The sequence below is a fragment of the Vidua chalybeata genome, chromosome 3 (assembly GCF_026979565.1).
Source record: "Vidua chalybeata isolate OUT-0048 chromosome 3, bVidCha1 merged haplotype, whole genome shotgun sequence".
Lineage (NCBI taxonomy): Eukaryota > Metazoa > Chordata > Aves > Passeriformes > Viduidae > Vidua > Vidua chalybeata.
The window spans coordinates 51,789,891-51,815,457 of NC_071532.1; the positions used below are offsets into that span (position 1 = coordinate 51,789,891).

At 38.9% G+C, this 25,567-nt stretch overlaps 1 long non-coding RNA gene across 2 annotated transcripts; it reads right to left on the reverse strand.

Annotated features, from left to right (window-relative positions):
• Positions 1-7,530: 7,530 nt before the first annotated feature.
• On the reverse strand, positions 7,531-20,200 carry LOC128785998 (uncharacterized). Of its 2 annotated transcripts, none has more exons than XR_008430139.1 (4): positions 20,131-20,200; positions 19,953-20,036; positions 8,902-9,029; positions 7,531-7,805 (listed from the first exon to the last, which is right to left on the reverse strand). It is a non-coding gene; the product is annotated as an uncharacterized LOC128785998 (long non-coding RNA). The 2 variants fall into 2 exon arrangements; XR_008430138.1 differs by having other exon boundaries at positions 20,157-20,199.
• Between the last annotated feature and the right edge of the window lie 5,367 nt (positions 20,201-25,567).

The window sequence follows — 25,567 nt, forward strand, 5'->3', positions numbered from 1 at the left end:
AAAAACACTTGCCATTGCCAATAGAAAACCTGGATGGTGGGAACTTCCCCTGGCTGAACCTCTCTGGGTGTACTCTCCCAAAGAGTATCTCCGGATACCAGAGCTTCCTGTCTAACTTACTGTGTTAAATCCCACTCACTACAAAGTGCCACTTCTGATTTCCCTGGAGTTACTGCAGATTTTTAAAAATGTAAATGCTAGGAGAAGCCATCTGAGCCTACTGGCATGGTGTTTCAGAGAGATAATTTTGTGGTTTAAGATATTTGTTCCAGGAGGGGAATGTGTATGAAAAATTGTTTAGCAATTTAATCTCCTGAGCAATTTCCTTGAGATTATTGATTGCTATGTCTCACTGAGCACTGTAAAAGAGAAAATAAAAATAAAATTTTAAAAAAAACCAAAAAAAACAAAAAAAAAAAAAAACCAAAAAAAACAAAAAAAAACCTAAACAAAGCAAAAAAAAAAAAAAAAAAACAGAAGGAAGTGGAAATTGCCCTGAGAAAACATAATGCAGATCAAGGGATGATTACAAAATACAGTTGGATTCTAATATCTGTCAAAAGCAAGTGAAATCTAAGTAACAGGTGATTCTTTGGTCATCCAGCAGATGTAAATGTGGAGTGTTGAGTCAGAGAAAAGAAAATAGAAATGCATTTTCTGCTGCCTCATCTGTAATAATTTAGACTGGCAGCCTAAATCATTAAATAACTCAATATGATGAGAATTTATGCAATGGGCAGTTGAAGTGGGTCTTGAACACTCACTGCACCAAGTAACATGTTTTGAGCTGGAACAAAACAAACTGTTCTCAAGCAATTTCTGTGTTCACCTGCCACAATTTTCTGTTCTCTTTTCTCTACTCCAGGCAAACTTCCCAATAAATTCCTTGCATAAAAGTAGATACTAGTGGTAGAATTCTGTCTATCAAATGCAACCGAATTTATAACCTTCACTTCAAAGTAATTGTGATTTTCTCCTGGAAGTGATGTTTGGATTACTGCTGAAGTTTGCATTTTGAGTTGATCTGAGATGGTTACTCCTTCTTTTTTATTTCCCAGGGAAAATATTTGCATTAACTTTTTTTTCATTTTTATTGGAAGTGCATCCTGCATTATTGCTTGCTAAGTAGGTTTTGCCATCTTTGCATAGCCAGTTGAAAAGGTGCACTAGTAAACAGAGCTGCATAAAACCAAGCTACCAATGCAGAATTTTTACTTGGCCGACGATAATACACACAGCAGGTCACTGTGCAGATGCTCTGACTTACAGTGCTGAACTGAATGGGGCAAGAAAATGTCACATGCTCTCAAGGCAAGAATTTGTGCCCAAGTGATTCCATCTGATTGCAAAGTGCCTCTATCAAGCTCTCTGTCAAGGCTGAACACTGGCACTGAAAAATAAAGGACAATATGCAAACAATGACAAGAAACTTGATTAAGAAGAATAAATATAGAAAGAAGAGATGAAAACTCCTAATTCCTATTTGGCCTTGTATTTCTGTATAATTTTTGGCAGATTTCTTCAATCCAGGCCTTGACTTCTCTGTTTGCAATGCAGAGGAAACAATTTCCACCTATTCTATTCCCCTACTTGTCCCAAGGAATGTTTGATGCTTGTATCACACTTGGGAGGCATACTTGTTTTCTTCATCCTTTTCTTTTTCTAATAAATCTTGTGCTCAGCCACACCGTGCAGTCTAGAATTTTTGATCACCTTTTTGCTGTAATACCAAACACATAGAGAAGACATCAGATAGACCCCAGAATCTGGCCCAAATTTGCTCATAACATCAGCTCTCAAGAACCAACTATGCTACGTGGGAGGCAACCTGAAGGAGACTGACCGCATTGCACTGCAAAGCTGGACAAAGTGAACCGGCCACTTCTCGCAGGGTCTCCCAATTTCTGTGGCTAGGAGAATGCTATGGGAACTGCACAAGGAGATTCGAGCTTCTGCCTTGCACAAACCTTATAAAGATGTGATGATCGCAGCACACATCTTAGAAATCTTACAAATGCTCTTACCTGGCTGCATGTCTGACTATGTGCATGTATGGCAAGAGAGAGATTGATCCATCTTTCTGAGGTACTGATTTTCTTAAGCAGACGTAGCAGAAATCTACCAGGAAATGTATAGTCTGACATTGCACACACTTTAGCAGAGGGAGAACAATTTTAAGTACTAACTAGGATTCCATTGCAGAACACATCAGCAGGAAAATCCTGTATGAGCTTCTGACAACCTTCTAAAGCAACCATAACATGTCAGATATTAGGGACTTGAAGCCACATGGTTCATCTTAGTTCTACCATTTCCTAAATTTTGCATGCTTGGCATGGCATGTCTTACTGTTCCTAATGAAGTTTTCACATTTGAAATAAATTATTTGCTTAGATAATGTTATCTAGATGATTCATAAGAGCAGAGCCATCATCCGTACTAGCACTCATCATGTTGCCACAAGCGCTGGTAACAGGCAACCCTCACTGCCTTAGACACTGAAAGGTCAGAATAGAAGGAAGAGCATTGTAATGGTCTTGCTGGCTGAAGCCAGATTTTTATACTTTGCAGCTTCATTAGCTGGAATTACATCACAGGATACAGACAAGCAAAGCCTGAATTGATCCTACTTGACTGAATTCTAAATGAATAGAAAATGACTGCATGGTTTTGCTAAGGAGCAGCAATAATGGCATTAGAAAGTTACGATTTCTATGAAGGTTTATATCTTTATAGCTCTTCTTTTCAGTTTATGTGTTTCAGATGTGGTCATGGGACTTGAAAAATGAAGACCCTTTTGCAAGATGTTTTTTCAAGCAAATCGAAACAATATATTGATTTTTCAGTGTGTAATTTTAGAGTTCTTCCATTTCACTTAAAGAATCTTGCCTTATCCCCAGCACAGAAACCTCATGGTATTTTGGAAGCTTATTTCATTGCACTGATAATTGGCAGTTATCAAAACATCCTCATCCATCCCCCTCCTGAAAGAGATTGGAACAGAAAAAAAAATGGGCCTATATGTTGTAGGAATGTATCTAGAGATTATGAATCCTTTAATGAGCTGATATTCAGTACAAAGGGTTGGTAATCTGGTCTTGTGGACTTTTCCTTGGTGTAATTTTGAGGAATTCATATCACCTCACTGAATTTGCACTTCCCCAGAAATACTCATAAGGAGTTACTTACAAAAAGTATCTCCAGAAAACCAAAAAAACCCACTTTATTCCAAAGATGTAGAAAAAATATGATATCTCAGTCTCTTCCATTTCCTGCCATTTTACAGTAGGTAAATTCTGATCACACAAAGTGAAAACAGTGTCCTGAAACCAGTTTTATTAAACACACTAACTGGGATGTTCACTTGCAGAGATTCATCTAAATACTCAGTTCTGGCCACAGAAGAGCAAAATAACCCCCTCTTTTGACTGCAATACTCATTGTCAGATAAAATCCCACCTTTTTTGTCTCAAAGCAAAGAATAACTTATTTTGGAATTTGAGAAGCAATACTTCTCAACCACCTGACATGGCAGAGGATAGTTTGGTAAGATTAAGGCATTAAGGAACCCCTCCACTGCCAAGATGCATGTGCTTTCACATGCTGGGATTTGAAGTTCTACATTTTCTTTACTGGTCTATCTTAAAATATATTTTGATTGGACCGGGTGAGAAGAAGGAACAAAACGTCATTTTGTCATGTCCTGTGAGTGTGTTATGAGTACGCTAGGGTTTGTTAATAGGAAGTTAATGTTATCTCCTGTATTAAACTTTCCTTCTTTTTCTATTTGAGGTTTGTCCATCTCCAGAGCATTATCAATTAGCCAGACAAGTCTAAGAAGATTAAATAAGAATCTGAGTCCACAAATCTGACTCTGACTTACAAAGTTTGTGTCCAAGAATATGGAAGAGTAGGAGTAACATACTAGTAGGGGTTCACACGAGGATGAAGGAATAGGCTTTTCTTGTAGAGTAATTTTGATTAAACACAGATTTCAAATTTCAGAGTGATTATATTATCTATTTTGGCCCTCTTTTTCACCACTCTTCTGGTATTATAATTCAATTACATGCATTACCAGAGCCTATGTCTGTGGCATTTGGCTGTCTGTTTGTCAATATGCATTTGCAGCAAAGTCTTGAAAAGTTTGGGGACTGGATTTGCTTCAAGCAACCATCCAAACAGCTGAAAGATTATCCAATTTTACTGCATATTTCATTTCTTGAAAACGAGAAAAAGACATTGGAAATTTCCTAAAGACAACCCTTTGCTGAGATTTCTATGACTTCTGATTCTACTCTCAAATGAAAAGCTGGAGGAAGAAACATTCATGTCAAACACATCAGAAATATATAAAAGTTTGTTTCTTTACTTTTTCTGTAATTAATTCAAGTTAGTGCACTCATTTTCAGTATTGAAGACATGAGCAGATGAAATAGAAAAAACAACTGTAAGAATGAGGCTGGAATTTTTGCTGGTTTTCCCCCACTGACAGCAAAGAAGATCTGTCTCATAAAGACAGCTCTGCTAAACCATTTCCTGATAGGGAAGTCTGTGGCCACCCCTTCCCCTCCTGCTTCCTCCATGAGTGATTCTTCTATATTCCCTATCCCTGCTCAGAATCTCCTTTCTGCTTTCTGAATATATAAATATATATATATATATATGTGTGTGTGTGTGTGTGTGTGTGTGTGTGTGTGTGTATGTATATTCTGCTTTTTGAATATATATACTGTTTTCTGAATATACCTCAAAACCCTGATTACCAGACATCTCCTTTTACTCCACTGCATAGATACCAGATGGGCCTTTGGACGTCATAATGCTGACATCCAGGTATCCTGCTGATCTCCTTCCTTTCTGTCCAGCCTCTCTATAATCTATCATCTACAGCCATTTATTTTTTTAAAAAACCTTTGTGTGATATCCTTTTTTTATGTCTGTGACTGGGATGAAAAAAAATCCTTGGCTGTTTATCTATAAGAAACATTTCTCCTGAGCTGCCCTGTAATGCCCCACGGGGTATTAACCATGTATCCCTTCAGTGAGTTTCTGTAAAGCCATGGAAACAAAGAATGGGGTGAACAAAGAGTCTGCACCTCACCCTCTGTCACTCTGTACTCTGCATCTTCTTATGAAATCATGCGCCTTTTCCTTGTGCAGAATGCACTGCTCTTGTCTCTGAGCACAAAGATGCAGTACAACTCAGCACGAGGCAAGAATCCTTATGGAGTACTAAAAAGACCTGGCATTGGTATGAGTGTGTAAGATATGTGAACTAGTTTTTTAATTATTTCATTTCTGAATTTATGGTGATGTCAAAGCTAAGAGTCAGTCTTTTAGGAATTTTCATCTAAAACATCTTTTTTCTTTTGAAGATAGTGTTTCCTTGACAGTGACCAGGATTCCAGCCAGAATAAGCATGGACTTTCTTTTTCATTGAACCATCTGTGTGTGATTCAGGGAAATGGATTCTGTAGTCCAAAGAGAAGTTTAATACTTCAGCTTTTGCTCTTTTACTCTTCTTTCAAAGGGAGCTATCTGGGTCTTAGGAGTCTATGGCCTAATTGCAAATTCTGGGCAGAAATTAATGAAGAAATTTCTTGCTGAATTTTGAAAGAATTTTTTAAGCTACAAGTCCTTCAATTCTACAGGAAATAAGAAATATTAAGTGCAATCAAATGTCAGCTTCAATGGCAGATGGCTCAAGGTGCTCCCAGTTCCACCTAAATCAAAATTTTCTGGTGATTGTGATACACTAATAAGATTCACAGAACTCAGTTGGGTAAAAGACTGTCTACATAATGTGTAACAACAGCAAAGTCAATATGGTAATAATCAATATTGATTGAGTCAGTGATTACTGCATCTTTCTTATTCAGGGGAGGAGAAAAAACACACACACACACATACATATATATATATATATATACACTGCAAATTCAAAACCTCTGCTATGTAATAGAACTTACTGCATTATCTCGTAGGAATACAGCCAAGGACTTTCTCACTGAACAAAACGCAGTAAATACAGACCAAAAAAATTACTAAGGGAATGTATCTGGAAAATAAAACCAACAGGGGTGCAAGAGGGAGAACTAAGGAAACTGCTTATTGAAACATAACCTGTTCCATATAGTTTAAAAAGTGGTTTACACTTCCCATGCTTTGTAGCACTTTTTCACTGATTCAGGTCAGAAAAGATATTGTTAGCTAAAATTTTTCTTCTTCAGTTTGTATCACATTAAAGATCATGTATGTATTTCTTCTAGCTACTGTTTTTATCTGATTAGGGATTTTTTTCTGTGTCACATTAATTTATGAACAAAGCTCCCATTCAATTTAAAAACAAAGCACTTACATTAATTGGCTTAATTTAACCTTTGTGTGACCTTTGAGCTTACAAAGTATTTTTTTTAAAAATTAGCAGCCTTTCTTTGGATTTGTCAGAGATTATTTATGTATTTTGCACTTCCACACATCTGCTTTTAAAATTTTCCAGACAAATACTGATTATGAAGGTCTCTGTGTGTCCTGGTTTCAGCTGGGATAGATTTAATTCCTTCTTATAGTAGATGGTACAGTGCTGTGTTTTGAATTTAGATTGAGAATAATGTTGAAAACACGCTGAAGTTTTAGGTTTGACTAAGTAGTGTTTATCCTAAGTCAAGGAATATTTTCTTTTTATGTCTCATGCTTATGACAATGAGGAGGTACAAAAAATCAAAAAACTGGTAGAGGTCATAGCCAGGACAGGTGACCAAAACTGGCCAAATGGATATTGCACATCACAGAATGTCATGCCCATTACACAAACTGGGGGAGTTACCTGGAAGAGGATCTGATCTGGGTTTTGGAATGGGACATGGCATCAGTCAGTGGATGGTGAGCAATTGTATGGTTTTTTCCTTTCCAATACTTTTTTTTTTTAACTTTGTTTTCAATTATTAAACTTTTTCTATCTCAACCTACATGTTTTACTTTTGATTCTACACCCCATTTCACCAGGGGGAGGGCGGGGAGGGGAGCATTGAGGCTGTGTGGCTCTTATTTGACAGCTGGGCTTAAGCCATGACAGTGTGTCTGATATTTCAGTAATTCTTCATATAAAATGAGCAAATGAGATTAGCTTCTGTTTATAATGTGCTATAAACATGCATGAATATAAACATACACATATATATGCCAAGCTTGCTCAGTTGTAGTTACTAACAATCTGTAAGTCCAGAGAAAGACTTGCCAATATATACTTAATGGGTTATGAACTTCAGGGACAATCAATAATGCAATTGAATTGCATGAGGTTAATTTTCTGGGATTTTTCTCATACAAGAAATGACAGCCCCAGTGATCATCTGACCATTGCATACCCAGGTTGTAAGTTGTCCAACTGCTGGACAGAGATGTCTTCCTGAAAATAATTATTTAAAAAACTTTAAAACCTATTTTGAAGACTACTAGAAGACAAATTTATCAACTGCCTTACTAAACCATCCAACAATTTAATAATCTCCACCAATGGGACACACATTCAAGACCAAATATATTTTTGGATGATGATATTTCTATGTCACAGTTTATGGTGACAGTGGTACCCAAGGGAAACTCATCCATCTCCCAAACTCAGAGCTGTTTTCTGTGAATAAAGTTCCAAAACTTCTTTTGCAGTTTCCATGCAAAGAAGCATAATGTCACCCATGCCTTCAACTCCGTGATTAAATTAAGCCGAGAACAGGATGGTAACATGCAAACACAGATTCAGAGTCTGAAACTCAGTCACCCTCTTCAGTGTTTCATTTTTCTACCTGTAAAATAGAGAAAGAATTTTACAATTGATAATGATCTGTAAGGTGAGATCCACCACAGAGCATTAGTTGTTCAGTGCCAGAGTAGAAGAAGTAATTTAAATTCAGAGAGTAAAAGGGGAAAAGCAGTAGAATAATTATATTTACTGAGGGTGCATTGTTCTGGCACAGAGATTTGTATAATCATGCAAACCAAGATACTGGATGCAAACCAAACATGTTGGGCAGTTCTGCAGTAAGGTAGATCCATATCATTCCTTAGCTAATGTCTCTATGACAGATTGGGTACCTGGATACGCAGTGCTAGATGCTCCCAGGTACATATAGCTCAGAGCTCATTTGAATAGCCATAGTTTGTTTGTAGCTTAATAAATCTACTGGAGAGAGCAAATGTTTTTTCATTTACCCAAGAAGCTATGTCTACTGAAATAAATCACTTTGTCCTGTCAAACCATTTCGTTGTGAATATGCACCAAGGGGAGTAGCGTCTATTTCAAAGGACTCAGCAGTGAGCCAAAGTGACATCTCTCTGGCTGGTGACACATTCCTCCTTGCAGGTTTAGGAAATTTAACACAGTGCGTAGAATGTTGTTCGATGGTTATGTAATGTTCACAGCTCCTAAGGGAAAAACTAGAATATCACACAGAAGGAAAAGTCCTTCTACACATAAAATAAGCCAATATTCAGATTCTGTCAATATAAATGAGTTAATGTCTGTTTCTTATTCTGTTGTAGGAAAGAAACATTATGCACACAGCCTCTTCTCTGTCATTTCTAGCTCCTCTTTTCAGCCAGTCAACAAACCAGTACCATACGCAGTGACCTGGACTAATTATTTATTTAGAGCAATTGTTCATCTATTAAGCAGTCAGAATGTTTAAATGGCAAGGTTGCTTCTTTTCACAACATATTTACCATCTGAATTAAATGGATTGTAAAAGAAAAGGATATGAAAAAAAAAAAAATAAGCTTACATAATTTCCCAATAAAGCTCTGATTCTGGAAGGCATTTAAGCATCTAACTCCCAGTAAAGTAAGTGTCTTCCACTATCTACAGATACAGACCAAAACTTTGGTGCCAGAATCCACACATACCTTTTTGTTCCCTCAGAATAGCTTGCTTTTTAGTGTTTTAGTCAATGGCAAGAGAGAAGAGGAATTCCGAAGAACAGTTTGCATGAATCAAAGAGGGATGTTGGTTAAAATAAGCTCAGCAGTTCCTGCTGGAGAAAAGCAAGTTAAGAATTAATAGACTGAAACATTATGTCCTAAAAAAATGCTTTCGATATATGATCAAATATAAGTTGCCCTTAAGTTCCAGTTTGTTTCCCATTTCTCACTTCAGCATGGAAATTGGATCACTGACTGCTGTGAGGAGGAAGACCTAGAGCTCAGTTTGCTGTTATTGCAGTTATGGCTACAAGCATATGGCCAACATGAAATGGGGCAGAACTGCTCAGAAATGTTGGCTGACCTGCAGAATAAGTCACCAAAGTTCAGCTGGCCTCTGATAGCTAGGAAATCAGAGAAGTCACCCTGGAAAGAACAGCCTCTGTCTCTCTTTCCTAGTTATGTTAGATATTTTCCATATATCCAGGCACCACAGTGATGCCAGATTTCTTAGTATCTCACTGAAATGAAACATAGAATCATCAGGGTTGGAAAAGAACTTTAAGATCAAGTCCAAATGTCTACCCAGCACTGCCACTGTAGCCCCTAAACCACTAAACCATATCACCCTGTGCCAGATCCAGACACCTTTTAAACACTTCCAGGGATGGTGACTCCACCACCTTCCTGGGCTACCTATTCCTGTGCTTGACCACCTCAACAGTGGAAAAAAGTTATCTAATATCTAATCTGAATCTCCTCTGTCTCAATTTAAGTCCATTTCCTCCAGTCCTCTCACTGCAGGCACAGCAGGAGAGACCAGCCCCAGTCTGGCTACAACCTCCTTTCAGGGAGTTGTAGAGAGTGATGACGTCTCCCTGAGCCTTCTCTTCTAGAGATTAAACAAACCCAACTCCCTCAGATATGTTTTCTAATTCCTTCACATAGACCCACAGCTAGTCCAGCCCAGCCTGAAGACCACTGACCAGGACAGTAGGCCAGCTGGTGGGATCATCCAGGACTCAAACTGCACAGATTCAAGCCGTGACAAATACACTGAATTTGCAAGGAGAGTTCTCCAGGTGAAAATAATGAGCTCTTAGGCAGAAATAAAGACTGAGATTTTCAGTGATCAAACCAAGTGGATAAATAAAGAATCATAGAAAGTGGGTCACTTAGTTCATCTTGTTGATAGCCCAGGACATCTGGGACAAGACAGTTGATGTCAATCTCACAATACGTTGGAATTAACATAGTATAGGGCAGGCAGATAAGCAGAGAACTAGGCTTGGAAGAGTTAAACCTCAGGAACAGCCAGGCACTCAGAAGATTTACTGTAGGTGGAATTTCATTACACAGAGAAGCTCATGGCTAGAATAAGCTGCCAAAGGAAACAATAGAAGCTACTACCTTACTTTAAAGACTTAAGAAAATATTTAAAAGAAATAAATATTTGGTAGTACATCTGCCATCTCAAAGGATACCTAGCTTCCTTTCATCCCTGCAGTGTTCTCTGTTCCAGCTGCAGTATATTTTCCTCATTGCACAAATAATTTTCCTTTTTTTTTCTTTTTAAGGCTTAAAAGCAGCATCTGCTACATTTTAAGCTTGTTCTCTCTGCTCACCCAAGCTACTGCCATCCCTATCTCAGCAGAATGAACATAAAAGCAGCTTTATTCTGCCTTTTGGCCTCTCTTCATCTTGAGGACAAAAAAAAAAAATAAAATAAAAAAAAAGGCTGTGCCACTCCTCAGCTTATATCCCAGCCAGCTCAGAGCTTCTCTACTGACTGCCTGGAAGCTATGGAATATAGGGCACCCCAGCATCTGCTCCAGGCTGGAAAATACTCTAACACTTAACCATTTCTTTCTGCTTGCAATTTTGACGTGTAACACTGAAGTCTGGCTTATTAGTTCTGCTGGCAGGCAGTACACAAGGCACTTCATGTAACCTTGAAGGAAGACTCTAAATCTCTAAACTCGGCTGCAACAGCAAATCAAGAGTTAAAAAAAAAAATCTGAATTTGGAAGTTATGATTAATTCTGAGTGGGGAAGGAGAATTAGATATGTATTAGTTTCACCATGTGAGGAACATTTTTTGCCATTACCTAAGTAATGAAGCTCCAAGGACAAGGAAAAGGAACTTGGAAGCCCTATTTTTCCCATTTAAATCCAGCTGCAGCGGGGGTCGGTGCCTCCCATGACAGCTTGTTATGGTGATGAGTTACTAAGACACTTTTCTGCTTGTCAGCTTTCTGACAACTCTTGAATGTGGTAAAGGTGGGCTAAGAGATGATTAGTCACCACCTGCCTCTAACAAACAAGTTCTCTTGAGTAATTCATGTGAAATGTTTAACTATGAATAAACTCATTTAAAGCACCAGCTCCTTCAAAGAGCATCTGATGGCTACCAGGCCCTCTTCCTCTTCCCAGGAGGTATCTTGAGCACTGCACCACAATGCAGCTCCACAACTCCAGTCCTGAGTTCCTCTGGGTGCCAGTGTGGAGAAAGCTGGGGAAGAGGCACATACAGCAGTTTATACTTCATGCATGAAAAGCATTTTTCATTTTGCTCCGTGTCTTACTAGGCATATTTAGACAACACAAGAACATCAGGTGTAAGGTCCTGCACATCATTCCTTGACCCCCAGCTGCTTCCCCTGCAAGGGCAGTGTGTGCACCCTGACAGTGATGTGACAGCCACAGATGGGGCACTGCCTGTGTCTGTCATTTGGTACGTCTTGCTCCTTGAATAGTGCAAGGAGCTTCAAGTGCTCTTTCTGCGTGTTTTTGTGACAGATATGTTTCACATAGGCATACTCTGTGTAGGAACAACAAAATAATATATATTGTTATATTACTTACTGATTCCATTTTACTCACCCTCACTTGTATCATTTTAATTGAGTTTCCAGCTTTGTGCTTTGAATCCACTACACTTCTTACCTTGTTTCTCCCATCTCCTTTATTTACGCTCTCCAGCCCCACTGTATGCGGCATATATATTCTTCCAAAACCCTAACCTTAAAGTCACAGAGCACCTGCTCATCTCTTTCACTCACACACAAAAACATGGAAAGACATAATAAAAAGAAATCTTATGTCGGAAGAAGTCAATGCATGTCTTTGGACTTCACACTGTTCTGGCAGAAAATGTTTTCCTAATTTGTTACAATGCTTGTCTAACAGTAGCACACAGTCCAAAAGCCAGCCCACACAAAACACCACAGTCTGAGCTGTTGGTACCTGAACTAATCCTTTTGCATTTTGTGCCTTGGGCTATATTCAAAACAAGTTTGGCATAATCCTTTTGTCATTTAATTTGGAGTGTTTAGCTGCTTTTCTCTGCTGGACTTCTAAAACACTTCATAAATACTCTGGACACCAAGGGAAAGTTGGCAACATTCATTCAAAAGGCCTGCTTGAAAACAGAGTGGAGACAATAATTGATGCCTATGTAAGACAATGAAGAAAAGACTTGAAGAAAAAACATGATAAGCAGAGGAGTAAATGGACCTAGGTGAGGATGCTGAACAGAAAATTGTTGATGAGGTGTTTACAATTCCCAAGGATCACATTGTTTCATTTAGATAAAAAGGCTGGGTGATTTTAAAAGGATAAGTGAGTACAAAACATGATCATTGCACCAATGCCAATTCCTTTTGAAGCACAAAATCCCACAGCTGCTGTTCTAAGTTTTCACACCTGCTCCAGGCTGGGAGAGTGTTCTCAGATCATAAAGGCAAGTGAAACAGCTAAAGAAGAGCAAGTTACATCCTTTGGCAAAGACTACAGGTGCAGGGTGGGTGGAAGTGGGAGCAAGGAGCAGAAAGTGCCATACAAATTTCATTAGCAAGCCTGGGGAGATGCCTGTTTCTCTGCCAGACCAGTCCCTATAACACTTCCCCATGAAACAGCTGGCCATCTACTTTTGAGGAGCACAATCCTTTGATTCCCACCAAAGTATATGCTAAAAACTTGATAATATAAGTTTGCCTTTGTGTAAATTGTCATCGTTCCATATAAAAAAATATTTTTTGCATTTTCTATATTCAGTTCTACTATGGAGTGAGGTTCCTGGACTTTGCTGTCAGTGTTTTAATTCTGCAGGATTATTTATTTGTGAATAATCCATGTTGCATCTGTTTTATAACATGTTTGGGCAGTTATTTATTTAAAAGTCTTTGGTTCCAGTTTTTCTCCCAAATAAGCAGAGGCAGATGCGATTGAAGCGCATGAAAATCAAATTATCCTGACACCTACTCCCATGTAATTCATCCCCTATCATCCAATACAGGACAGACAAATAGTGTTGAGTCTGCTCTCAGACTATTCCATTCTTGTTCTAATAGGCAGAATAGCCCAAGTAGATTTTTCCTGAGACTGGATTTCATATTTTCTCATTAAAAAAAAAAATTCCATTCTGTTCATAGGAAGTGGATCGAAGAGAAGAAGAAATCTTCTTTGCATTGATTGGAGAAGAAAACTTCATTGCACCAATCAGATCCCTTTAATTTGCTATTAATCTGAAAGATTCACAGATATACTAGATAACATCCACGGTCCTAGTAAGAGTATACAGAAACTTCTCTAAAAAGATTCATTAAACAAAAAAATTAGTAACTTTCAGTGCAGGTGAGGGAGACTTATTTTTTCCTTCTGAAAGTATGAATAGCTTGCAGAGTGAATGAAAAGGGCAAAGACAGGAAAGAAGAAGTAAATCAAGATAATCTCAGCTATGCAGAATCCACAAATGCTGTGCAGTTTATGGACATGTGGTGATTGCTATAGAACTTAAAATTATATTCACTTACCAATGATGCTTTCAACTGTAAAGCCCTCACCTTAGTCCTGGTGTCAGTGAACTCTTTATGACAGAAGGCAAAGAATTTGTTCAGCACAAATATAAAGCATCACATTTTCCTTTTCTACCAATACGTCTAAAGAAAAGAAGATAACCCAACAATCTGGATAATCACTCTCCTCTGTCACCAAAAGTGAAAACTTTATGGAAGATGTAACAAGTCTCCAGGAAGACTTGAGAAAGAAATAAAATTTAGAATTTGCGAAGAGAAATGCTATCAGTCCAAATTTCCTGCCCTTCCTCCTTCTTCCCCACACTTTATATACTGAACATGATGTCATATGGTATGGAATATTGGTCAGTTGGGGTCAGATGTGGCAGCTGTGTCTGCTTTCAACTTCCCATGCACTTCCAGCCTCCTCACTAGTGTGGCAGTACTAAAAAAAGAAAAGGCCTTGACACTGTTTAAGCCCTGCTCAGCAGTAACAAACACAACTCTATATTGTCAACCGTGCATTCAGCACAAATCCAAAACACAGCCCCATACCTGCCACTGGAAAGAAAATTAATTCTAACCCAGCCAAAATCAGCACAATAATCCATATATAAATTGAACTACCTGAAGAATAAGCAAAGAGTTGATTTTCTTGAAGATGAAGTCAGGAAAATCTCTTGCTCTAAGGTAATTATACTATATAGATCTGAAGTAATTTTTGGATGGCATAAAGTAGTTTTGGTGTTTCTGACCTAAATTGATACATCTCGTCTGGTTAGCTAAAACCAATATTACCTCAAACAGAGCTAAAATCTATTGTTATTGTTGTTGTCAATTGCCAACTGTTTGCTTTAAAAGTATGTAAGGTATTTTCTCTCTTTCTTTACTCGCTTTTAGTTAGAATATCCAAGGGGATTTCTTGTTTCTGTTAGAAATTTAACAACCTTCAAATGCTTTTCATGTCTTAAAAAGTATTGCTGGAATGTAAGAGAAGTCACCAGATGAGTCCAGGTGTCACAGCTGATACGTGTGAGCATAACTCAAAACCACAGTTTTTTTTTTTCAGTAATGTTCATATCGGGTCATATAAAAGGACACATCAGGATCCAAGAACTCTAATCTAAACTAAAAGCTGAAGTTCAATGGGTATAACTGCATCTGGAGTCTTACATGCAGACTTGTGTTGCCATACTGAAAAAAGAAATATAAATACCAATAAATATACTAGAATTCAAATGTCTCTTTTGTCTTTAGTAGCCAAAATGCTGCATGCAGTACACAAAGGTAATGAATCCCTGGTCCTTGATGCTGAATATTTTCCTGGCATATTCTTGTGGTTTAGGAATGGTACTCCCCAGTTTAGTGTTCCCACAGAGATATTCCAAACTATATGTCACTCACTCACAGCCCCTTCTGCCTTCCCTATCCCCCTGAAGTAGGAGGGAAAGGGGAATTGGTCACAAAAGCTAAGGATCACAGGTTGAAATAAGAACAATTTACTGGAAAGAGCAATGAGATTAAAAAAAAAATAAAACAACAACAACAAAAAAAAAAAAAAAAGAAAAAGAAAAAAACAGTAACAGCAAAAATACTAATACAAGAGTGTAAAAGAAACAAGCAATTCACACCTGAGTTCTCATCCCTGACAAGACCTGACCACTCCCTTCACCATCCTATGTGGCCAGGAAGGGACCCCTTCTCCCAGGAAGAGACTTCCTTTCCCCCATACCCCAAAAACGTTGTGAGGGGGTATAGAATAACCTCCAAGTGTTAGCCATGACCCCTCCTAGCTAGTGCAAAAATTAACCATGTCCTGGTTGGGACCAAGACACATGACTACATGAAAAGTATGCTATTCACCTCAGTACTTCTGAGAACTGCCAGAAAAGTGCCCAAAGTTGGCAAACATGTAAATGAGTTCATTTTGTTTCTTTTCACAGAGAATCACTGTGAAGATGATTCAAAGTAATGTTCTCCTCCACAAGGCCATCTTGGACAATGAACTGATCCAAATTACATATGGTGCAATTCCTAAAGTAGCCACATTCCGAAAGAAGTTACTTTTGGTCCTTTCTGCTGGTTTGCTGGTATGTTCAGTATGGTGAGGGAAATATTTCTTTTGCTAGGAGTAAGCAGATTTGAGATACAAGCTGATGAGTCTCTCTATGATAAGACATTTCCATGCTCTTTCTTTCACTGAAGAAAAAGGAAGACGGATGATTTTTCATTAAAAATCAAAAGAGTCCAATCCAAGCTAGGTAAGTGATGATGGACCAAGTGACAAGTTCTTGGTGGATTTAAAATAAGTTCAATTCATTATTGTGGACACATCCCGTGCAATTGTAGCAAGAGAGGCACTGTCAGATCAAAAGCCGGTTTAATGATCCACAAGAGAAACTCTTTTAGAGGTGAGTTGCTGGTTGGAGGGAACAGGGGAAAGGGGATTAGCAGGGACCTCTGCTCTTCCTTCTTCCTTGCTATAACTGTTTTGTGGATCAATGGAAAACCTGTTTCCAGTTTTGTCAGTTTGTAATTTTTCAACCTAAGTAAACAGATCATTTAAAGAAATGTCATTGCATCGCAGGAGCCCAGGACTCATTCTGCTCTGCTAGCTCTCTCCAATGCCAAGATTAACACCTGCGGTAGGAAAAGTAACACAACCACTAACACTGCCTGTTGGCATTCTCACCAGACCGGAACAGGCTTTCACTTGGTATAGCCAAGTGCTCTTTCTTTCCCCTCATCTTCTTCCCCCGAGGAAGGAGAGATTTTTGAAGATGCAGAGATAGATAAAGACCTTCAGCTAAGTGCAAACTGGTGCATCTTCTCTGACTTTACATAAGAGGCTGGTGCCAGAAGCAAAAAATGGTTTTATGTAGGGAAGCAGGACAATAAAAATGTAATCCTCACACTATGTTCCACTAAAACTGGCATGAGAAGCCACTGCTGAGCAACTGCTGTTTATATGTCCCACTTCCAGCTGGTTTTATGAGCATATGTTATATCTACAGGAGATATGTGTATGGAGCGGAAACAAAGATACTATGAAGGAATCTGTCTTTATCGATGGGAGAAATGCTTTAAAAAAAGACTTTTTACACATGAAATCAGAACTGTGCCAGTGCTGAAGAATGAGTTTTACAGACAAATTTGAAGACCAAGGGGACACCACTAGCAGTGAAACTAGAGCAGTTCTACTCAGGGTGATATAGCAGAGGAGAGATATGCCAGCTCTGGCCTGTCAGAAGCCTAAGTTCTTCCATGGAAATGTCCTCCCCGTCACTTCACAGAAGCAGAAAGGACACAGAAGCATGTAGGAGACCTTGAAAGTGCAGGGTCTGCCAGGGTGGAGACCAGTCTCGCACCCTGCAGCTTGCTGTGGGAGTGTGCTGCCCCCAGAGTCCGTGCAAGCACCAGAGCTCAGACAGAGGCTCTAAGCAACCTCCCCGCAGTGCTGCAGAGGAACCTGGAACAAAAAGCAGTTTCACAGTCTCTGAGGTTGTGAGCAGCCAACAAAGAGGAAGGTATTCTGCTTCTTTCCAAGGTCAAAGCTTGTCTGCAGAAAAATCTTAGTGAGACTGACGCTCACAAATCATAATGATCTTTTTTCTTTCCCAATAATTTTGTTACCCTTGCTGTAACAAGATCATTTAAGGTTTCGAAATGTTTAATGGAGAAACAAAACCTTAGATTTTCAGTGTGATTTGTCATCTGGCAACCAGTTACTCCTTACAATGAGCATTTGATTTATATTGTGACATATGAAACACTCAATGGAAAATAAGTGAATCACTCAGGATAGTTCATTTTAGATACAAGGGTTCCAGCATACCTTGATAAACCCACATCCACAGTTTCCATATTTCTTTGGTTCTTACTCCAATAAATCAGCTTCACTGGGACACAGAGATAAAGCTTGAAGCAAAAAATTGTATTTATGTTGCATTCAAACAGTGGAAGACCACCACTGTGAAGCTTTACTAGAATAAGGGCTAAATCCTGCTATCTGATATCCAGAAGAATTTAGGAAGGAGCTTAGCTGAACTTACTGACCCAATGAGCAGCTTTAACATTTTTGAGCAGGCACATAAAGCACATTTTCACCTCTTCTTATGCGCCCTGCCCCCACCAGTGCAAATGCTTTCAAATCTTATCTCACACAGAGCTAATTCAAGATTTTGGGGAGAGCTAGTGAAATGATTCATTGGACAAAAACTCAAACATAAATGCATTAGTTTAGGACAGATTTATAAATGTAGCCAGGCAACAGCATCCAAATTCTCAAATCAGTGCAGGAAAAGAGTGCAAGGCAAGGAAAAGAGGCAGTTTCTTCTTTCTGACCTTGTTTTTCACTTGGGTAAAAAAAATCAATGCTTCTAAAAGACACAGAACTCCCACTCGCCAGTCAAACAATTAACATAAGAACAGTTCTGACATATGTAGAGAAAACTTGCCAGATTTATCTCCTATACTTTTCTAGTAACTGCTTCCAGTTATGCAGCATGGCTGCTGTAACTGGTAAATTAAGTCAAAAGTAACTCTCAATTCAACAAAAATCTTCTCTATTTAAAATGGCTTGTTACATAATCCCCTTGCAGGAAGATTCATATGTCATTTAGTATCAACACAGATAACTGAAAACCCTGATCCAGGACTTGAAATCCTATAGTCAGGCCCTTTCAGTCTGAAATACATTCCCATATTCAGCATATTTTCCTTCTTCATAGGAACAACTCCAATATTTCTGTCTACACCTACAATTAACTGAAATAAAATTCAACATGGAAAACTCATCTAGAGGGGAAGTATGCCTTTAAAATATTTAACTTATGTCATTGCCAAATTTATATTCTCTAATATAGTTATGTAGTCACAAGGGATGAGACCTTTAAGCTACTTTTAGGTATTTACAGATCAAAATATCTTTTGAAAAACATAATTTGGCATTCAAATACCTCTGAAACTGAATTTTGTAATCTACTTTTCTCTGAGCATAGAGGTGATGCTTTTGCAGGAGGTGGACTAAGCAGTGTCCAAGATCTTGATTTTCAAGTGCACATGACTGACTTTTTCCAATGAAATCCATCTGAGCCAGAGATTTGCAGTGGCAAAAACCAGCTATCAGCCTCTGATACATCAGCATTAGACTGTAGCTCAGTAGAGCTTAACTCTGAAAGACTATACATCTGTTAAACATATTGGCATTTCTGAAAAGCTGGCTGAGATTGCATTCCTTGAATCAGTTTCTAGGGACTTGTCTTGAGGCTCATTTAACCCAATCTGGGCAGTGCTCTGAATATAGCTAATCTTAATAAGGTATGCTCAGATATTCAGGAACCTGATGGCAAGATGTGGGCCAAAGGAAAATAGCTTAACCTGCATTTCTCAGTAATTGCTAGGAAGGAAAATAAAATACATTGGAACTCTGTAGTGTTCATGTACTTCCCTTTTGTTTCTTTTTCACATACAACTTGCATGCAAAAGTGTCAGCTAACATTCTCTAGTGCTTCACAATATGAATCACCTGCTGACTGACTTGGAAAATTTCTCTAACAATTATATGTAAATGATCTCTGTCAGGTTCCTTGTGCTGGGATTCAAATGGTCTTGTTCAAAACAGGTGGAGGGAAAACTTCCTGCTGGCAGGACTGGTGCTGGTGCAAGTGTATATAAGGTATTGGCTGGGGATGTAGGTCTGCTCTTTGCAGACCCCTTGTAGATCCACTTATGGTGGTAGGACTCTATTCAATGCATTCATCAAAATTTTAAGCACAAACCTGTGGTTTCTTTTCCTCAAGAGAGAAAATAGAAGTTCCCCAGTAGGTGGACACGCGACTTGTTCAGTTTAATATCTCACATCTTGCTGCTCAACTGGTAGCCCTCTGGCCCAGCAATGCCCTTCTTTGCACCCCCTTCCACATTCTGATGAAAAACTAGTTTTACTCAATCTTGTAAAGCAATTGACATTGAAACCTTACTCCATTCCAAGTATTTTTCTGGTGCTTAGTTAAAACACATAACTGGGTAAAAACTTTCTGGATGAAGAACATGGGAAACTCATTAGGTTATGACCATCAACCCATTCAATTTTCCAGGTATAAAACACTCTGTTGTTCCTTTCTCCATACCAGAACTTGAAAGCCCTTGAACAAGCAACTCGGATAAAACAGGTGAAATTGTGGTCCTGCAACCTAAGCAGGTCTTCCCTGTCAGGGTAACCAGAAAATTGCGTATTACCTCAGCTTCCATAAAGACACCAGTCAACAAGTCCTTCTTTTTGCTCTGCACTGGAGATTTTTAGCCAGATTTTCAGTACTGTGCCTTTAAAATTCAGGGCAGAAAATTATAAAAAGTCAACTAAGGGGATTTTACACTACAATAAAGACTCTACTTCCCAATGTCCCCACTCTCAAACCTGGCTTAGGAAGAATTAAATACTACCTAATCACGAATCTCCAGTCTGTTGAAAAAGCCAAGAACCCCAGAAGGATGTGTCAAAGAAACTGCACAGACATCACAAAGGGACTTTGTCAGTCAGTAGGAAGCACCAGGTAAGCACGCTGGTGGAATTTAGAATATCTGAATGTGGCCTAAGCTAGAAGTTACTTACTTGACTTTCAAAAGAGACCTAGACTCTGATTCACAGATCAGTTTGTTGATTTGAATTTTGTGACAGAAACAGGCCCTCAGTCTTTGAGAGTTGGGACTAGTGAAAGCTCTGTTAGCCACACAGTCACTCTCAACTCCTGTCTGCCATATCTGCTCTGGAACTGATGATGGGTCTGTCCCCAGTGGGTCTACTTCTGGTGCACTGCACATGCTTTTCAGAGGCAACAAAAATGCAGATAGGTTGAGGAGGTGTCAAAGAGACTTTTGAACACAAATGTATAAATCAAAAATGGAAGAATAATAGCTGTTTCAAACTAAGTATCTCAAAACTTTGGAGAAGGCCATCCACTGAGCATCTTCTGTACACAAAAGGGTAATTTAGGTTGAATCCTTCACACAGAACTAACATCTGAACTTCTGCTGGTGTGCTGGTTGACTCTATTGCCATGACTATAGCTCCTTTGCAGAACGAGAGACCTGCCTTGCCGTTAATGTTTCTGTCAGGTTGGAGGAAGAGCATGCTGTGTAGTACCACCTGTACTACCCAGTGTCTGCCCTGCCATGCAGGGAGATTGGATTAGCAACTGGGGAGATGAGCTAATAAACTGTAGCTAATGTTCCCCTGTGAGCCCACTAATTTGAGTTAAAAATGCCACTTTGCTCGCATTAAGGGCCTTGTGTGCAGAAGGGATTTGCAATGGTATCAACGCACAGGTTATAACACCAAGAAACTCTCTGACAGGTACTATGACCTTTGAAGGTCTGAGATAAAAATTCTATTAATAAATTATACAAGCCCATACAATTATCTGAGGTAAAAGAGAGGATGTGATAAACTTCTGTGTGTCACTCAGAATCAAGGAGAACAAAAGAGAAAATGTCTTCATTTTCTCATTAGACCTCTCCAGATAAGATGTCTGGTTGGGAAAGAAAGGGGACTTTATAACCTCTGTCAGTGAAGCATCAGCCCACCTGTACCAGCCTTTCTGTCCCAAACATTGCAGAGCCATGGTGACAGCCACCACCTCCTTCTTATATGCCTCAGACATGAGAAGCCTGAAGATGACAGCCACAAAATTACCCTTCTGGTCTTTTCCTGCCCTGGAAACTCCACACCTATACACAAGAACAAAGAGGCTTTTTCAAAAGCCTGTTTCAACGTCTAAGCATCTTTGTGTGCAGAAAAGCCAATTTTTAGTACTGTTCTCTTTAACTGGGGCCAGAAATATTTCTGTCTTCCAGGACCAGAAGTGGATGCCAGAAGACACTAAAAGTTGCACTTCTGGGATACATTCACAATTCAAATTTTGCTTTAAATTAAAGCAGCAGACATGGTCCTATAGGACTGTTCAAGTCCACACAGCAAAAAAATACACAATTTATAGAGCCCTGCATTGATGCCAACTGAGTCCACAACAGAAGCAAGCAGGGTACCTGTGGAGGCCAGCCCCAGCTCCCCTCTGGCAGCACAGTGCTAACTAGCACAGCAGCTTCTAGACCCAACCTGGCAACAACTCACCACTTCGGGCCAGCATCAGGATGCAAAGATGCAAAAGGTGCAAATTATGCAGGATCAAGCCCAATGTTTAGGCCACTTTTGGATCACTATACCTGAAATGCTCCTGAATATTTATGAACAGATTGATACTATATCTTGCTGCACCTGGAATTGATACTGCGTCTGTTTGCAATTAGAAGATATTGTGCAAAACTACAGTTTTTATAGAATTAGACCATGTAGAGAAGGTGTTTATGATCTTGAGTGAGGCCTATGCTGTTTCCAGGTTGTGATTAAAGCACAGAACTGTTAAGGACCAGGAAAAAGTCCAGCTATCTTGGAATGTCTGTCCTTCTTTTGCTGAATTTCTCGTACTCTTTCTTGCTTTTCATTGCATCCCTCATCTCATATTTTGTTAATAAATAAACCAAGGTGACTCTTAAGATTATTTATGTTCCTTTCTTCAATTTCCTTTCTTAGGAATTTATTCTAAATGTCAATTGAAATTTTTGAAGTTTCTCAGATTTTTGAGATAATTGATATGATTTAGATATTGCCACAATAGTGGATGCCTCATCTGAAAAGGGAAAGCAGGATTTGACAGAACCCCAAATTATTATTTTCAATTTGACCTGCTTCCCTTTTGCTCTCCAGTATATGAACTTTTTGCACTAGCTATTGTCTATGATGGGCCTATGGCTTTTTCTAAAGGCACAAGACTGGTCAGACTGAAAAATACCAATTTGGTAATGAGAGATGTTATATGGAGACCAGGCTCACATTTTTCATTGCAGACAGTCTTGGGATATCATTTGTGCTTCCCAGAGTAAAGTGCAACACTGATAACACTTTCTCATGAAACTATTTATTGTCCAGTCAATGTTATTTAGGGGCAGGTGCCTCTAAAGGGAATGTAAGATTAGGATTGGGTCTTGGGCTCTCAATACAGCTAATCCAAATATTTGCAGTGATAGTTTTCTTTCCAGAATTGACAATCTGCCAAACACAGAATGTTTTGCGAATCAGAAAGATTTCCTAGAGGCTATCAGAGAAGAATGCAGAATAGCTGAAAGTGTAATTTATAAAGTCCTCACCTTAGCAGATGTACCAGCTGTTGTTTTCCCATATGTCAGGTTAATGCCTGATTTTTTTTTTTTTTTTTTGCTGTCTTCTCTCTCCTGATTCTTCTCTTAACAACTTATTATTCAAAAAAAAAAAAAAAAACCTCTGAAATTACAATTCTTATTCCACCACATGTGAACCAAAATAAAATTTCAAAACCTCAGAAGTACTCACCAAAAGAAAATGCTGTTTTCTTGCTGGGGTAATCAACAGTCTTAACTACAAATACTCCTAGCACAATAACCCAGTAGGAAAGAAGGGGAAAGCTCACATGGAGTGTAAACAATCTGATGCTTGCAAAACAATTCCAAATGTATTTTCCAATATATTCCTTCGTCATTGCTCAGGATGCTGCCTAATGAGTTGACAGTAAGCCAGTGACAGTCTCGCACAGCAAAAGTTTAGTGCTTCCTTTTTTGTACATTTGAGTATTCCCTATTGTTTTGAAACTGTTAGTAATGCTGCTGCTTTGCCTTTGCCATCAAACAAACCCTTCTCCAGCAGTGACTCATTCAAGTTCTGGCACTGCGTAGGATAAAGGAGAAGTGTTAATAGGAAACGCTTGGTGACACAGATAGGAGGAGAAGGGGAGGAAATATGCAAAGCAGAGTTCTGGCTCTGTTATGTTTTCTCTAATTTGCAGAGTTTTCCACTCTTTTGGGAAACTAGATGCTGGGGGTCACCACACTGCATTCCCTGGATATGCAGAATGCTGAAATCCCAAGGAACATAACTTAGTGAACACCACATGATTCCATGCTGTCCCTATTAAAAAGGTCATTTATTTCAATGTTCTGTGTTACTTCTGTTCTCCACAGTGCATGTTGGGTTACTTCACTCTCTCCTGAATCTTCACAGCCATGGAACACTATGGCTGCTAAGTAACACTGCTCTTCTGGGGATCTATTGGTTACTGGACTGTGATGGCTTCACCTGATTGGGATGGGCAAGAACAAGAACGTTGGTCTTCAAATGAAACATGACCGTTGCACCCCACACCATCTACACTTTGCTTAAATCCTGTCACACAAAAAGCAAGAGAGAACTCCCACTGCATTCATCTGTGCCAGTATTTCACTCCAAAAAGTGTTTTTTCTTTAGAGCTTCATAGAGTATTTGGCATCTGTCCCCTGCAACTTCAGAGCCTTCAGCAAGATAAAGGGGTGTGACTAGGCACATGAGCTGACTTCAGGAGTTTACCTTCTTTTCTTCTCATATATTCTCCATGTAGTTTTAAAATTTAGTCCACCATCTTCTAGTCCCATTTCAATTTCATGCAGGACTAACACTTCTGTGTTAAAGAGATACCTCTAACCTGCACATTGAAGTGTCCCAAAATACCAGTAGGACAGAATTCTTCAGGTAACACGGACATGGTTCTCCTTCTTGATGTAGTGCTGACATTTTAATGGAGCTCTGTAGGTAATGGAGTACAATAACCCTGACATTGCCAATCTAAAATTGATGCAAGAAGAGAGTCAGGCTCTGTATTTTTTATTAGCTCTTAAAAGTAAAACAGTAAAAGTAGTTTTGAAAACAGACAGAGAGGTGAAGAGTCAATCTCCTCCTGAGAGGAAACTAAGTTCAGTTTATTTGCAATGTATTTCTTGACTGTATGTCACCTTGAGCTCCTATGAAAATTATGCTTTTCTGTGCCATTGTAGTTTTTCTCATTTCTGCTTTACAGTCTCTTGGGATGCCCACTAAAAGCATGCCAAAGGGGTTGTGGAAGGGTGGGGGCTTAAATATTTTAAATCTATTAAATAAAATAACACTTTTGAAATACCCAAAAACATATGAAAATATGTTTTCCCTCATGTGGGAATTCAGCTGTTCCCAGGACCAGCCTGGGTGTCAGGAGACCAGAGCAGCATATGAGGAATGTATTAAACAAATGATGGAAGAAGGATTGAATAGCTCGGGGAGCTGGAAAAATAATACATAACTTTTCATCTTGAGTCTACCCTGGACTGACAGAGCAAATGAAAATCATTAGACTCTGAAGACAGTTTGGTGGTCCATGTGGAATCACTTGGTGGTTTCTCTGGAGTTACTAATAGACAGCTTTCTACATCACAGAAACTTCCATACATTTATCACCCTTTTCAGCAGTCCTAGTGGAAGCCAAGAATAAGGGTTTAAGAGAGAAAAGCATTTAAGCATATGCTTAAAATTAGGCACCTGCTCAAGTACTTTTCTGGATGAGAATCTTAAAAACTGCACAGCTAATACATGTAGTAAAAATATGAAGAACAGAAAGGAAAAGAGGCTGCTCATATGGTACCTGTTCTGGAAAAGGCTTTATTTTCATTAAATAGCTTTTAGCAACATCACATTATATTTTTTAAAAAAAGGAAAAAAGAAAAAGTCTCGAGGCTATATTACAAAGGCCATCTGTAATGGACAATCAGAAAGGAGCAAGTGTATCAGTATCTTGTGCTCTCTCACCAGAGGCTGAGAATGTTAAGTCCTCTCATGTGCTTGCATTTCAATGTGGAATTAATTAACAGAAGCCATCATATTTTCCATTTCTCTGCACTAGGCAGTGTTAGAAATACTGAAGCAACTTCCAGGTAAGTCAGTAGAAGTACCCAGCAAAGTACAATACCAAAAATCTCGCTGG